A 12,301-nucleotide genomic window follows, 5' to 3' on the forward strand; every position below is an offset into this window, starting at 1 on the left:
AAGGTGAGTTGGCGAGAAGAAGGTGTCTGTTTCATTTCTCACACTCATGGGTTTTATGCATATATTTGGTACCACCTGTGTGACCCAGCCACACCAGAAATTACATTCAAAGGTATCCCAGTAGCTATGAGCAGCTTGACCCCCTCTGGTGGCTGATCCACATAGAGGATAAGAACCTACTGCAGCTACTAGCTAACCAAGTAACTCATGGGGTACATGGCAGAAATGGGGCTTTGGAGCTGACAGTCACAGGTTCTATCCATGTTACCTTCCATGGTGCTAGTAGGTCATTACACATGTAGAAAATAATTACAGTAGCAGTGGTGGCCTAAACTAGGTTTACATGACTCTCATTTGAAATTGGTGCGGCCAGAAAACTATGTGGTATGAGCACTATGCCTCAGTTTTCTGGCATCCAGCACCTGACAAAGATTTTAAGGATCACTTACCACTCGACAGTCACTGCTTCTCCACATGAAAAATGAGCCCTTAAATCAAATTTAACTGAATGGAAAACACAGATGCTCCTTTCCCCCCTTGTAGACTCAGTTAATTTCATTTACGTTTGCATTTTAATCAACGCCTTTCCGTTGAAGAGCCCGCTGGGTTATTAGAGCGGACAGGATGTTAATAAATCATGGTGATGTGATGACAATAAAGAGGTAAAACAATAGCTCCCGTCCAGGAGAGTCAGAATCTCTCACCACAGGAAGAACCAGGTTCCCAACTTCTCTCCTCTGGGAAATATCTCTGATTATAATTAAAACTCTGTATCATTGTGGTTCCACTGAAAATCACTGCAGATCTACTAGTAACACTATCTACAGGTGAAAAGCAGGCTGTGAGCTGAATCAATCCTTTCCTTTCAGGGCAGTCGTGATTTCATGATTATTTTGGACATCCTGCTTGTGACAGCTGTTGAACGACTGCTAAATCGCTCATCTCACCCCCACAACAGAAGATAACTTTCAAGGGCAGAATAGTAACAGAGAAATAGCTGTGGTAGTCTGTATCTTATCAAAACAAAAAAGCAGTCCAGTAGCACTTTAAAGGCTAACAAAATAATTTATTAGGTGGTGAGCGTTCATGGGACACAGTCTGCCCCACGAAAGCTCACCACCTAATAAATTATTTTGTTAGTCTTTAAAGTGCTACTGGACTGCCTTTTTTCAAGGGCAGAGTTAACTGTACTGAGAAGTTGAGTTCTCTGGCAGATGTGACAGGTTGGACGGGGTCCTAAGGACTGTCCTGGGCTCATAAGAATGGCCACAGTGGGTGAGATCAAAGGCCCATCTGGTCCAGTATCCTCTCTTCCACCAGCGGCCAACGCCCGATGCCCCAGAAGGAGGAAGCTTACCTCAGCTTACCTGTCATTGCAACCGCCACTGCCTGGCTGTCAATGGAAAGGCTCTACTGTAGGCAGGCCAACAGCATTTTAAACACCCCATGTTGACAGTGCAGGTCTTCACAGCAGTGACGGCCAGGAGCGTCGCCACGGACGCTCTCCCAAGTGCTACCACTGGTGGGACTTCACTGCCGCCAGCAACGGAGGGAAGTTAGGGCAAGGCAGCCTCGTGAAGGCCTGGCCGAGGTGGCATTTGCACAGGCAGAAACATGGTCTCCCTAGGCTGCAAGGGCCTTGGAGGGCCTGGCCTAAACTAGGGAATTTTAGAGAAATCGCATCTCTTGGTAACACCCACTGGGAGCCTTAGTGTAGACAGCTCCCTGGCTCCAGTGTGTGTCTGTTCACTTGTTCCACCAATTGTCCTTCCAGTTCAGCTCTGTCTCTGTGCCACCCAGCTGGCGCTTCCTTCTGCCCAGCAGCTGTGCTCACTGCTCCCCGCAGCACACACCCAGCGTGGCAGCGAGGGCCGGAACATGACCCAGGCGGCCACGTCTGAGCTGCTGGGGCAGCTGCATTTGGCCGGACCTATGCCCGAGGCCTCTGTCTGACTGAGCCTGTCCTTGCCTTGCACACAGCTCTTTGCAGGCCAGGTAAAGGCAAGCGTTAAGTACCAGCTCTGGAGAAACAGCTGTAACCGTGGCGACGGTTCTGATCCTGGTAAGGCGTCTGGGGGATACGTTGCTGGCCTGAGCTTCACACTGTAGAACTTCAGGGAGCTAATCTCTGACAGCCATTGACGGCCCCTCAACGCAGCCACCCAGCCTTTCCCTTCCTGCCTTACATACACCCCCACCCCCACTCGGCCCATCCCTTCAAGAGGCAGCCATGACACCTTTCATCCCCCTCAGGCCTCACAGCTACATCCAATACCACCCACCCACACGGCCACTGCCGTTCACTCCCCCCGCCCATCAGTCTTTCCCTGCAGGCCTGACGTCCTCCACTCACCCCATAGCGAAACGACTGAGCAAGACCTACTATTTTATCAGCTACAGGGGGTTACAAACCTAGTCAAAGCGCCGGGCTTGGCTAATAACTTAGACTGAGTGATTTAATAGTTAAACAGTGTCCTAATAGGTGCTGCAAAGAGCTGCAGGCTGTGTAGTAAAAAGCCACTTGCAGCCTGAGCTATTGCGTCCTCTTCCCTCTCTAGGGTCCGCATCCACTCACCCTGGCAGAAGGTCTGCAGTCGCTGGGCTTTCCTTGGTAGACAGAGGCTGAGGAGGAACAGCAGCACCAAACCTCCTGATGTCCCTCGCGCCTGTCCCTGTTCTGCTCGTTCCTGCCCCAATGGCAATGGGAAGTCATGGGAAGCTGTTACCGTCTGACCCGGTGTGCGAGCTTGTTCTGCAGTTAGGTGCCCATCGGCCGGCTACTGGGGTGCCGTCTGACACTGCCGCAGGCTGCGTCCACCGGCTGACTGGCACCGCGCCTGATAGCAACACCCCAGTAAGAAGCTGGATGGAGACTGGTCCATTTGTGCCCTACAGGTGACCAAGCTCAGCAGAGATCCCTGACAGAGGCAGCAGGCACCAGAAGGGAGCTGCAGGCTGTAACCACAGCGACGAGGCAAGTGTGTGGGTGGGTGGTTGGGGGCATACACGGGTGGACAAAAGGCCGTGTACAGTACAGATGCTGTCTGGGTGTAATCCCACACCTGCAGGGAGTGGGTCACTGTCCCATGTAACAGTACCTAAACCACTTACACAGAGAGGAAGAACAACTCAACTTCAGCCTTAGCAGGGCAGCAGCTGGTATTAGCTCAAACAGTAGAGGCTCCTGCACTAAGCACCCACGGCCGCAGGTTCAAGTTTGTCTGTCGGGATGCCAGGGGACTCCTCTCACATCTCCCAAAGCTGAAATGCCAGCTGATCCCAGGAGGCGTGTGGCTTACCTGCCGCAGCATGCGGTGAGGACACAACAAGGCAACCGTGCAATATCTACTGGAGCAGATCTCCACGCCTCTGCAACAGGAGAGCAAGGAATGCAGGGAGGTTGGAGAGAGGCTGGTCACGGAGGGCAGAACACGGAACAATGGTCTCAAGTTGCAGTTGGGAAGGTCCACGTTGAACATTAGGAAAAACTCTTACACGAGGAGGGTGGTGAAGCATTGGAATGGTCTACCCAGGGAAGTGGTGGAGTCTCCGTCCCTGGAGGTGTTTAAGTCTCGCCTCAACAAAGCCCTGTCTGGGCTGATCTGATGGGTATGGTCCTGCCCAGGTCAGGGGGCTGGACTTGATGGCTTTTTTAGGTCTCTTCCAGCTCTATTGTTCTATGATTCTATGAATGGCTCCAGTGTGGGCTGCTCCACTCCATTACGCTTCTCTCTGTCCATGCACAGCGCGGCCCAAGCCCATTACTCGCTCACCCAGCACTGCGTTCCTATTCCTGGGTTCAAAGGTTTCCTCACTACAATAAAAATATGCTGAAAGAGGAGGTGGCGCTTCTCTGCACTTAGAGGCAGCTCTTGACTGGGTCAGAGCTGAGAAGAGATCCCTTGATGTGGCCTGGATGGGGGCAGTTTGCAAGGTGCAGCTCATCCAATGGCCAGTGTGATTGGTGGTGGTGGGGAAGCGGCCCTGGAGCTGTGCGGGCAGTGCCAGGAAAGGGGACAAGGAGGGTTCCACTTTAAAAGTGGGGGTGTTCAAACGACAAGCCAAGAGATCCCCTTTCTCCAGCTGTGTCCTGCTCCTTTGTTCACCCCTGGGTGGAATACATTTTGTTCTGTGCACCCAGGCGCATGGGGATGGGCTCCACCAATAGAAACACAGGCTGCCGGCTGTGTGTGGCTGCAGGCATGCTGCTGATCAGCCGGGTGGCATCTGAATCTCTCTTGGGCAGCCACCCAAGCGCCGCTTTCCAGAGGCGGGGCCGGCCAGGCCCTGAAGTCCTCGGTTGGAAGCCACATTCCAGCCATTGCTCTGCTACACACACGAGCTCTCCAGGGCCTCGAGAAGGAGAATTCATCACTGTATTTAATGGGCTCTGCGGAGAAAGCCTCACAGTCCTCACCGAGACAAAATTGCTAGTGTGGTCACCTGACTCCCCCGGCTTGTACCCACTCCCACTCTACAGGAACCAGCCATCAGAGTAAGGTGACCATCCATCCTGTATTGGGCGGGACAGTCCCGTATTTGGATGCCAAAAAGGCGTCCCAACTTATTTTTTTAACACAGACAAATTGTCCTGTATTTGGGCCTTTTTCCCCCTGACCTTTTCCACCAGCAGCTGCACAGGCCAAGCTGCTGGCAGGAGTCACTTCCCTGAGCCTTGGGGAAGTGGTGGAGCATGGGTGGCTGCCACTTCCCCGGGGCTCAGTGGAAGCAGGGAGGAGCTGTCCCTCCCCACGTATCTCCCTGGCCCGTATTTGGGGCAGGGAGATATGGTTGCCCTATGTCACAGTCGCTGCCTTGCAGGGGTGCTGGGAGTCACGGATGATCAGCCAATCACTGTCCTACAGGTGGAGCTAGGGCAGGAGCTTGGTAATCAGACCTTGTGTCTGTCAGCAGTTGGGCCATGGTCCAGAGCTAATCCAGGCCAGTAGGAACCCAGAGGTGCTTCCCCCTTCTTGTTATCTGCAGTGTGTTGGAACGGTCACTTCCCACCCTGCATAGACGCCTGCCCACCTCACAAGCACCCCATGCAGCTGCCGCCTCAGCAGAGCGCCAAGGATGCTGCTGGCTTCGGAGACCCAACTCCCCACCTGCTCTCAGGCTTGGGCTGGGTTAGCAGAGCACTGCAGGGCGGCCTCTGTCCTGTTCAGACAGCCCTAGCTCCAGTCACCCACACCGACACATTTCTACTTCCCTGCATGGAAGACTTAACCATGAAGAAAATGGCCCCCTGCCAGCCCGGACCCAAATGCTGATGTGTCCCCTCCCCAAGCCGAGGAGACAGATCAGGCTGACAAATTGCAGGGCAAAGAAAGCCAATTCCAGCCTTGTACTCATGCACACACAGATTTTGGTATGCGGGCGGGCACACACACCAGCCTCCTTGAGAGAATTCAGGATCTCTTCACTGTGGCAGCCAGTGTCGGAGAGACCAGCCTCTGCCACACCCTCTGTGACAGAAGATGATGGCAACTGAGACTGACTTCTCTTGACCCTCACCCCGGAGCCTTTTCAGCCGTTCCATAAAAGCTTCTCCGCTCAGTGAGAAGCGACATGCACCATGTGAACCATGCACCTGCCCCGCAGGAGCCTTGACTTGCTGTCTTGTGACCTCAAAGCGCCTACGGGACTTTGGAGCTTCTATTCCACTTCCAAAAGGCATTTTGTACTCAGGAGCCTATGTGAAGGAGATACAGGCTCCTAAGTGCATTTTAAGATCCAAAGTCACTTTGAGATACAGTGGGGCAGCCTCCTTGGCTGCCTAGATAATTTATATTGTTTGCCCCATTTTCCTAGTTTGCAGAGGCCAGAAGAGGTCTACAGGGCTCAGACACAGAACCCACCTGTCCTTTTCATGCTGTTTTGAATTCTTTACAGCTAGGCACTTGCCTGTGCTGACTGATGGACCATCTATTCCATCAGTGCCTATGACCGAGCAGGACAGTAACATATGGACAGCAAGGAAGGCACCATCCCCTGCTGGTAGGGCTTACGCACCTGCAGGCACCAGGATGGGAGCAGAGGTCCCTGAGAACCTCTCCTCTGACAGTACACTAGCCTGGTGTATTCCTCTTCTTTCCCAGCCAATGGTTACACTCAGCCACCAAGCTGGAAGCACCAGGGGAGGGGATCCTTCTCCGGTGGTTAGGTGCTTGCTGGGTCCATGGTATCTGAGCCTCACAGCTCCTTGTAAGCTGAGCACTTGTGCAGCCACTCTGGGGAGATTCAGCTGTTGCACAGCTGAGTAGCAGAGCACCTACAGCTAAGTTTGTCTTCTCCTGGTGGTACACGTTCCCACGTGTCAGTGCACATAGACAAATTCTTCCGCACATGGATGGAAAAGATTACAGTGAACACTGCCGAGCACGCAACTTTTTTAATTTAGTTGTCCTCACGCAGCATCAGGAGGCTGGGGAGGGCTCCTCGTTGAGGCAGAAGGACTTTCACAAAGTGATACAGGCAGAGGGGGAAGCAAGGAATCATACACCAGGATCTCCTGAATCTCAGGCAGGTCGCTCAACCACCAGACCACTTCCTATTCCCTAGGTGGAGATAAGACACACCCCGTACCAGAGATGATTTCTTGAACGGCCTCACAACAGGAGAGTCCTTTCTATTGCCTTTCCACGCACCAGCCAGCAGGTTAATACGTAAATAAGAAATCCCCCAGGAGGCTCCCCTGCAAATATTCTCATAGATTTTAAGACCATAGGGGACTACTGTGATGCAGTCTGACCTGTACAGAGCAGGCCCTGGGGCTTGACCAACACAATTCTTAGAGCATCATTAGTCTGGATTTTAAAATGGCCAGTGACAGAAAATTCACCTGGCCCAGCAGATCCAATAGCCACTGCAGACCCTGGGGCAAGATGGGATGGGAGCCTGGGTCTGCCACTCTGGAAGAGGCGGGGCCCATGACAGAAGGGGTGGGGCCTTGGGCAGTTGTACCTCTAATCTCCAGGGAGAATTTATCTAGCTTCAACTTGCAGCCCTTTGGAGTATGTCCCACCTGGCTCTGCTAGTCCCAGAAGCCCATTATTAAATATTTGTTCCCTGTGTAGGTACTTACAGATTGTCATCATGCCACATCCTCACTTTCTCTTCATTAAGCCAAACGGATCGAGCACCAGGAGTCTTACGACAAGGGAGTTCTCTGACCCTTGGATCTTGTGGTGTGTCTCTGAAGCCTCACTATATATCAACCTCCTCCTGGCATTGCTAGCCGCCCTTACTCAGGACAGGATCGACCCCCCATACATTGATTTTGTACATCTCCACCAGGCGTGTAAAATCAAATCCTGCAAGACTGACCCCAGGCAGGTTGATCTTCTGGGAAACGTAGATGTGACCTGAGCCATGGTCTTACCAGCTCCCACATCTCCCCACTGTGAGTAGAGGGAGAGATTAGCTGCTGGGAACTGACTGAGGTGAGCCCACCACCCGGCAGTTTTGTGCTACATTTATCCTCCTTCATTGGCAGACAAGAGGCTCTGAGTCACACACTCCCCCACAGTCTGTAGGCCCGATGGAATTATTCCAGAAGCAGAAACGATTAGCGTGTCTAACCGCAATCTACTGCAGGCAGATCCTTGTGGAGTGCCGGCGGATGGGGCTGCTTCTGAACTGCCATTTGTTTTTTTTTTAAACACGTCCTTTAAAAACTTTCCTCTCCCTTGCCCAAACCCCAGCTCTGCAAGGTCACCAACCACATGCAAGGGAAGTGAATTGAAACTGACATACCTGTCAGGCTGCCTGCTTGGAAGCTGCCCCCTTGCAGGTATCACTGCCTGTCAGAACACAGTGGAGGGGAAAGGCAATGCAGGTCGGTTTGCTGTAGAGAGATGTACTTTGCTGGGCAGACTCTGCAAAGAGGCAGGTTAACACAGCAACAAGAGTTAATTCCTCTTGGAGAGCGTCAGGTGGTAAGAGGAAAGTGGGCTGGAGGATGATAGACAGACCTGCATGGTCATGCAAGAATAACTGGAGGTCCGTGAGGCTGCTGGCTTCTCATCCTCTGGGCCTAGAGAGATTAATAAACATGCTGCACTTGCAATGGCTTCTTCCATGCAAGGACCCCAAAGCATTTTACAAAGAACGGCACCTCTGTGCTGAGGAGGTGTCACACCCTTGAGCGACAGCAATGCAGGGTTATCTCCATTTTTATGGAGGAGGAATAAGGCCGCAGACAGATTCAGGCTACACCTACACTAGCCTGGAAGATCGACCCACTCAGGGTCAACTTTCCAGGATTCGATTCTGTGCATCCAGTGGGGGTGCATGACACAGAACTCTCAGGGGTCACGTCTCGCAAGGCATAAGGGAGGCTAACGGGAGAAACTCTCCCATCGACCTTGCTCAGTACAGACAGCCACCTAAGCTGAGCACAGATAAGTCAATTCTCGCTATGCCATTCCCATAGCTAGATTTGCATATCTGCGGTCGACTTACTTTGCCTAGTGTAGACATAGGCAAAGTGCCCACGCAGGGAAGTCTTGCGCACAGCAGGGAATGGAATCCAAGGCATCTTATTCCCAGCCGCGACATTTACCGACAAGACAGCCCTGCTGCTCCTGAGGGGCGTGCAGTCAGCTGCAGGCTCAGGAAAAGGCTCATCTGGTTAACTAAAGTCTTCCTGGGCCGTGTGGCACTTGAAGCCAGAATCAGCCTCCTCAGTGATTCCTTGGGGGGCAGAGGGGTGTGGAGAGAGAAAGTAAAAAAAAAACTTTTTTCCGGAAATAAAAAAAAACCCCAAAGCATCGGACAGCCAAGCAGGATAACTCGAGACAAGGGGACTTTTCCCTCGAAATTACTGCAGCTCTGCAAATGAATTTTGTCATCCCCTCCACCCACGTCCTCTTTCAAGGTTGAAAAGGAACGTGGGTGAGCAGAGCACAGCTATTAGCAGCTTATGGGAAGGCTCCTTGGCAGCGCTGTGGCTCTGAACAGTGGCTGTAAATAAGAACGCCCCATTTCACAATGCTGTGCCTGCATGAATGAGATTTCTGACATTACTTCTTCAGACATTAGGACAGTGAGATAATTAACGCTGGAGAAAACCTGCCATGCAGACAAAGCCTGAGCCCAGCCTGCAGGTGGCCTTCCCAATTTACATTTGAACTTCTGTAATCTGGGTGTCTGGGATTTGGAAACACCTGTGGTTCAGGGGGAGGAGGGAGCGGCTCAGGGTGCTGCCTCTCTCTCTCTTGCTCCCTGAGCTGGGGGAATTGCAGCACAGAGAAGCACTTGCCCGGAGACAGGCGATGGTGCCTAGGAGTGAGGGAACCACATGTGCCCAAGGGAATGGGGTGTCAGGTAAGCACCCCACAATCATCCCTCACCATGCCCACACCCCACAGCGCCCCCTTGGTCCATAAACCTCTCTAATTTCCCAGGGTTCCCAGATTCAAGTGTATGTAGGCGTTTCTCACTCCCTCTTTGCGTAGGTCTACACAGCAAGCAGTAGTGATCCTCAGAGCCTGCTCAACAGGCTGGGAGTCACACTAGGGCACTACAAGTAGTTGGGTAGGCTGGGGACAGGGGTCAGCTAGATGACCCAAGCTCAAGCACAAATCACTGTGTTTACACTGCTGGTTTTAGTGCTGTGCCGTGAGCTCCCATCCAGGGTGCCCTTTTTTTCCCCCATCTCTGTGTGGAGTAAATTTTATGTGGATTGAGGCATCTGAGGATGTGCACCACCAATAGAAACACATGATGAGGGCTCTGGGTGCTCTGCTAATCAGTTGGTTAATACCTCAATCTCTCCTGGGTGGCCACCCACGCCCTCTGCTTACAGGCAACACTGGTCCTGCGTGTGGAGCCAGGGTTTGAATCTCACTGCAGCAGGCTGGCCAGACGTACCCCTCCCCATCAGCAAAGGAGACCGGCAATAAGAACAAACCCCCACGTAGGAGCCAGTGGCCTTGCTCCAGGCATTGCTCGCCACAGCTCCCCTGGAGATTCGGTTCTGAGGCTGCAAGCCAGGTTTCCTGTGCAGGGCCCAGCTGATGGGATCTTTCAGGATGAGTCTGTGCAACCATATCTGATGCTTTACTGAGATCCCAATCTGCCTGCAGGCCCTTGGGCTCCATGCTCTGCAATCCTTCCAAACAAAAAAACCCAATCACATAGGTCTGGCTGGATTTATGCTCTTAACCCCCACAGCTGTGCCACTTCAGGCTCCTGTTTCCTTAGCAATTCCCTCCCCCCGCTGTGTTGCTCAGGTCCGCCCAGGCTCAGTTTTTACATCAGCCTTAAATCCCGTTATTACCTCTCTGCTTGACTGCAGCCGCCCCATGGAGGCGGCCTTTGATTCCTGTGCCATGTGCAGAAAAGCCAGCTGCCCTCACCCTGTGCACAATCTGTGTTCCACCAGGCGGTAGCTGCAAGCGCTAGTACTGCAGCTACTGGTCCCATCCTTCCCCCAATGTCTCACGCGATTGTTACAAGCTCAGAAGCTCCGACCTCTTTCCCTCACCAAGATGCATTAAGTACGTGGCCTGGACAAGCCCTGTGACGTATTGACCTCTGGGGAAAAAAGCATTTGGGAAGCTGTTTGTAGAACATCACCCAATGTTTCCGGAGCCCTTTTGTAGTCTGAAGGCTCACGAACCACTTCTGCCACCACCTACATCGGGGTCAGCAACCCCCAGCACAGGTGCCAAGAGGGGCACCCGAACAAATTTGCATCAGCGTGTGAGGCAGGAGCTCAATCCCGCCCCTCCTCCCCCATACAGCCGGGAGCTTGCTCAAAGCCTGGGGATTAACAAAAGACCGACCAATGCTTCCAACCAGCACCTACATGGCAAAGCTCCGCATCTAGATGTATTTATGAATGAAGCTGTTGCAGTTAGGACTGTTTGTGACTTAAAGTAGTATCACCAGCACTTAGGTCCTCTGCAGAGGTCAAATTTCGGCACTCCGCCACAGAAAGGTTGCTGACCCCGAGCCAGCGCGTCTGCTCGTGGAGTATCAGCACTGCTGGTTTTTGAACATGGGCGTGGGGCGGGGTGAAATGCTGCCCATTGTGCTGAGAAGGAGCCCTAACGAGCACTGCCACTGGATTGCCACTGTCCTCTTGGCAGGTGGGGAAACCGAGGCACAGGCATCAAACCATTTGCCCAATGCCATACAAACTAGTGGCAGAGCCAGTTTGCCTTAATGTCAGCCTGCTACCCTACCCACTAGCCCACAATACCGTAATCTGCAGAAGAGATGGACAGGGCACACCGGGTGGGGTCGTGCTTGGGCATTTACTGATGTTTGGTAGCTTCTCTCTTGAATTTGTATGCCTGAGGGTGAGGGGGGGGAAGGAAAACTCAGTGGCTTGAGTGCTGGCCTGCTAAACCCAGGGATGAGTGTGCAATCCTTGAGGGGGTCAGTTAGGGATCTGGGGCAAATAGGAAATAAAAAGGGATGGTGCTTTGCTCTTCCAAGAGGGCAGGGGACTGGACTCAATGACTCCCCAAGGTCCCTTCCAGCTCTGTGAGATGTGTACCTCCATCTATTATTATTAGATTTATTCTGGAGCTGGGAACTTGGAAGTCAAACTGGCCTCTCTGCTGGCTCTTCCCCATCGTGGCCAATGCTGGCTCTGCCCAGAGCTCACACCATAGGCCTGTTATGGGGGCATTCAGCACAGAAAGGGGAGAGATGCTGGTTTCCATAGGCACAGGGATGGACTGTGAAAGGGACTTTGGGGCTGCAGCCTGGGAGCCTGATATGCTGCCATTAAAAGCTCCTGAGTGCTGTGGTCTGAGCCAGCTCTGCCCAGCGGGCAGGGAGGGGCTGAGGTGGTTCCATGCACTGCCATTCACCCTCCTCCCTGGGCTCAGGCTGCGCACAGTGCTGATAGCCCGGGGCAGCTGTGTCTGTGTTCACCCACAGGCTTTTCCCCCAGGACTCCACTGCCTGGGAATCATGGCCAATGGGAACAATGGCGGGGGCGGTGCCTGTAAAGTGCCGGGTAGCACAGAACCACCCGTCTTCCTCCTCCCCACAGGAGCTGCTCCAGGTAAGCGCTCCAGTCTCCTGCCCTTTCCCGCACCACCCCTACAGCCCACTCCTGCACCCTGCCTTCTCCCTGACCCCACCCCGAGAGCCAGCTGCCTCCTCCACACCATCATTCCCTCATTTTTGGCCCACCCGAGACTAGGGGCGGGGGGGGGGGGCCCACAAAACCTGTAAGCACTGGGCCCTGAGAAGAAACTAATCCTGCCTTGCATACAGAATACATGCTCCTCTCTTCCATCAATGTAGTGCTCCTTCCCAATGTCCCCACACCTTC

This window comes from Carettochelys insculpta, chromosome 16, assembly GCF_033958435.1.
Source record: "Carettochelys insculpta isolate YL-2023 chromosome 16, ASM3395843v1, whole genome shotgun sequence".
In the NCBI taxonomy this organism is placed as follows: Eukaryota; Metazoa; Chordata; order Testudines; family Carettochelyidae; genus Carettochelys; species Carettochelys insculpta.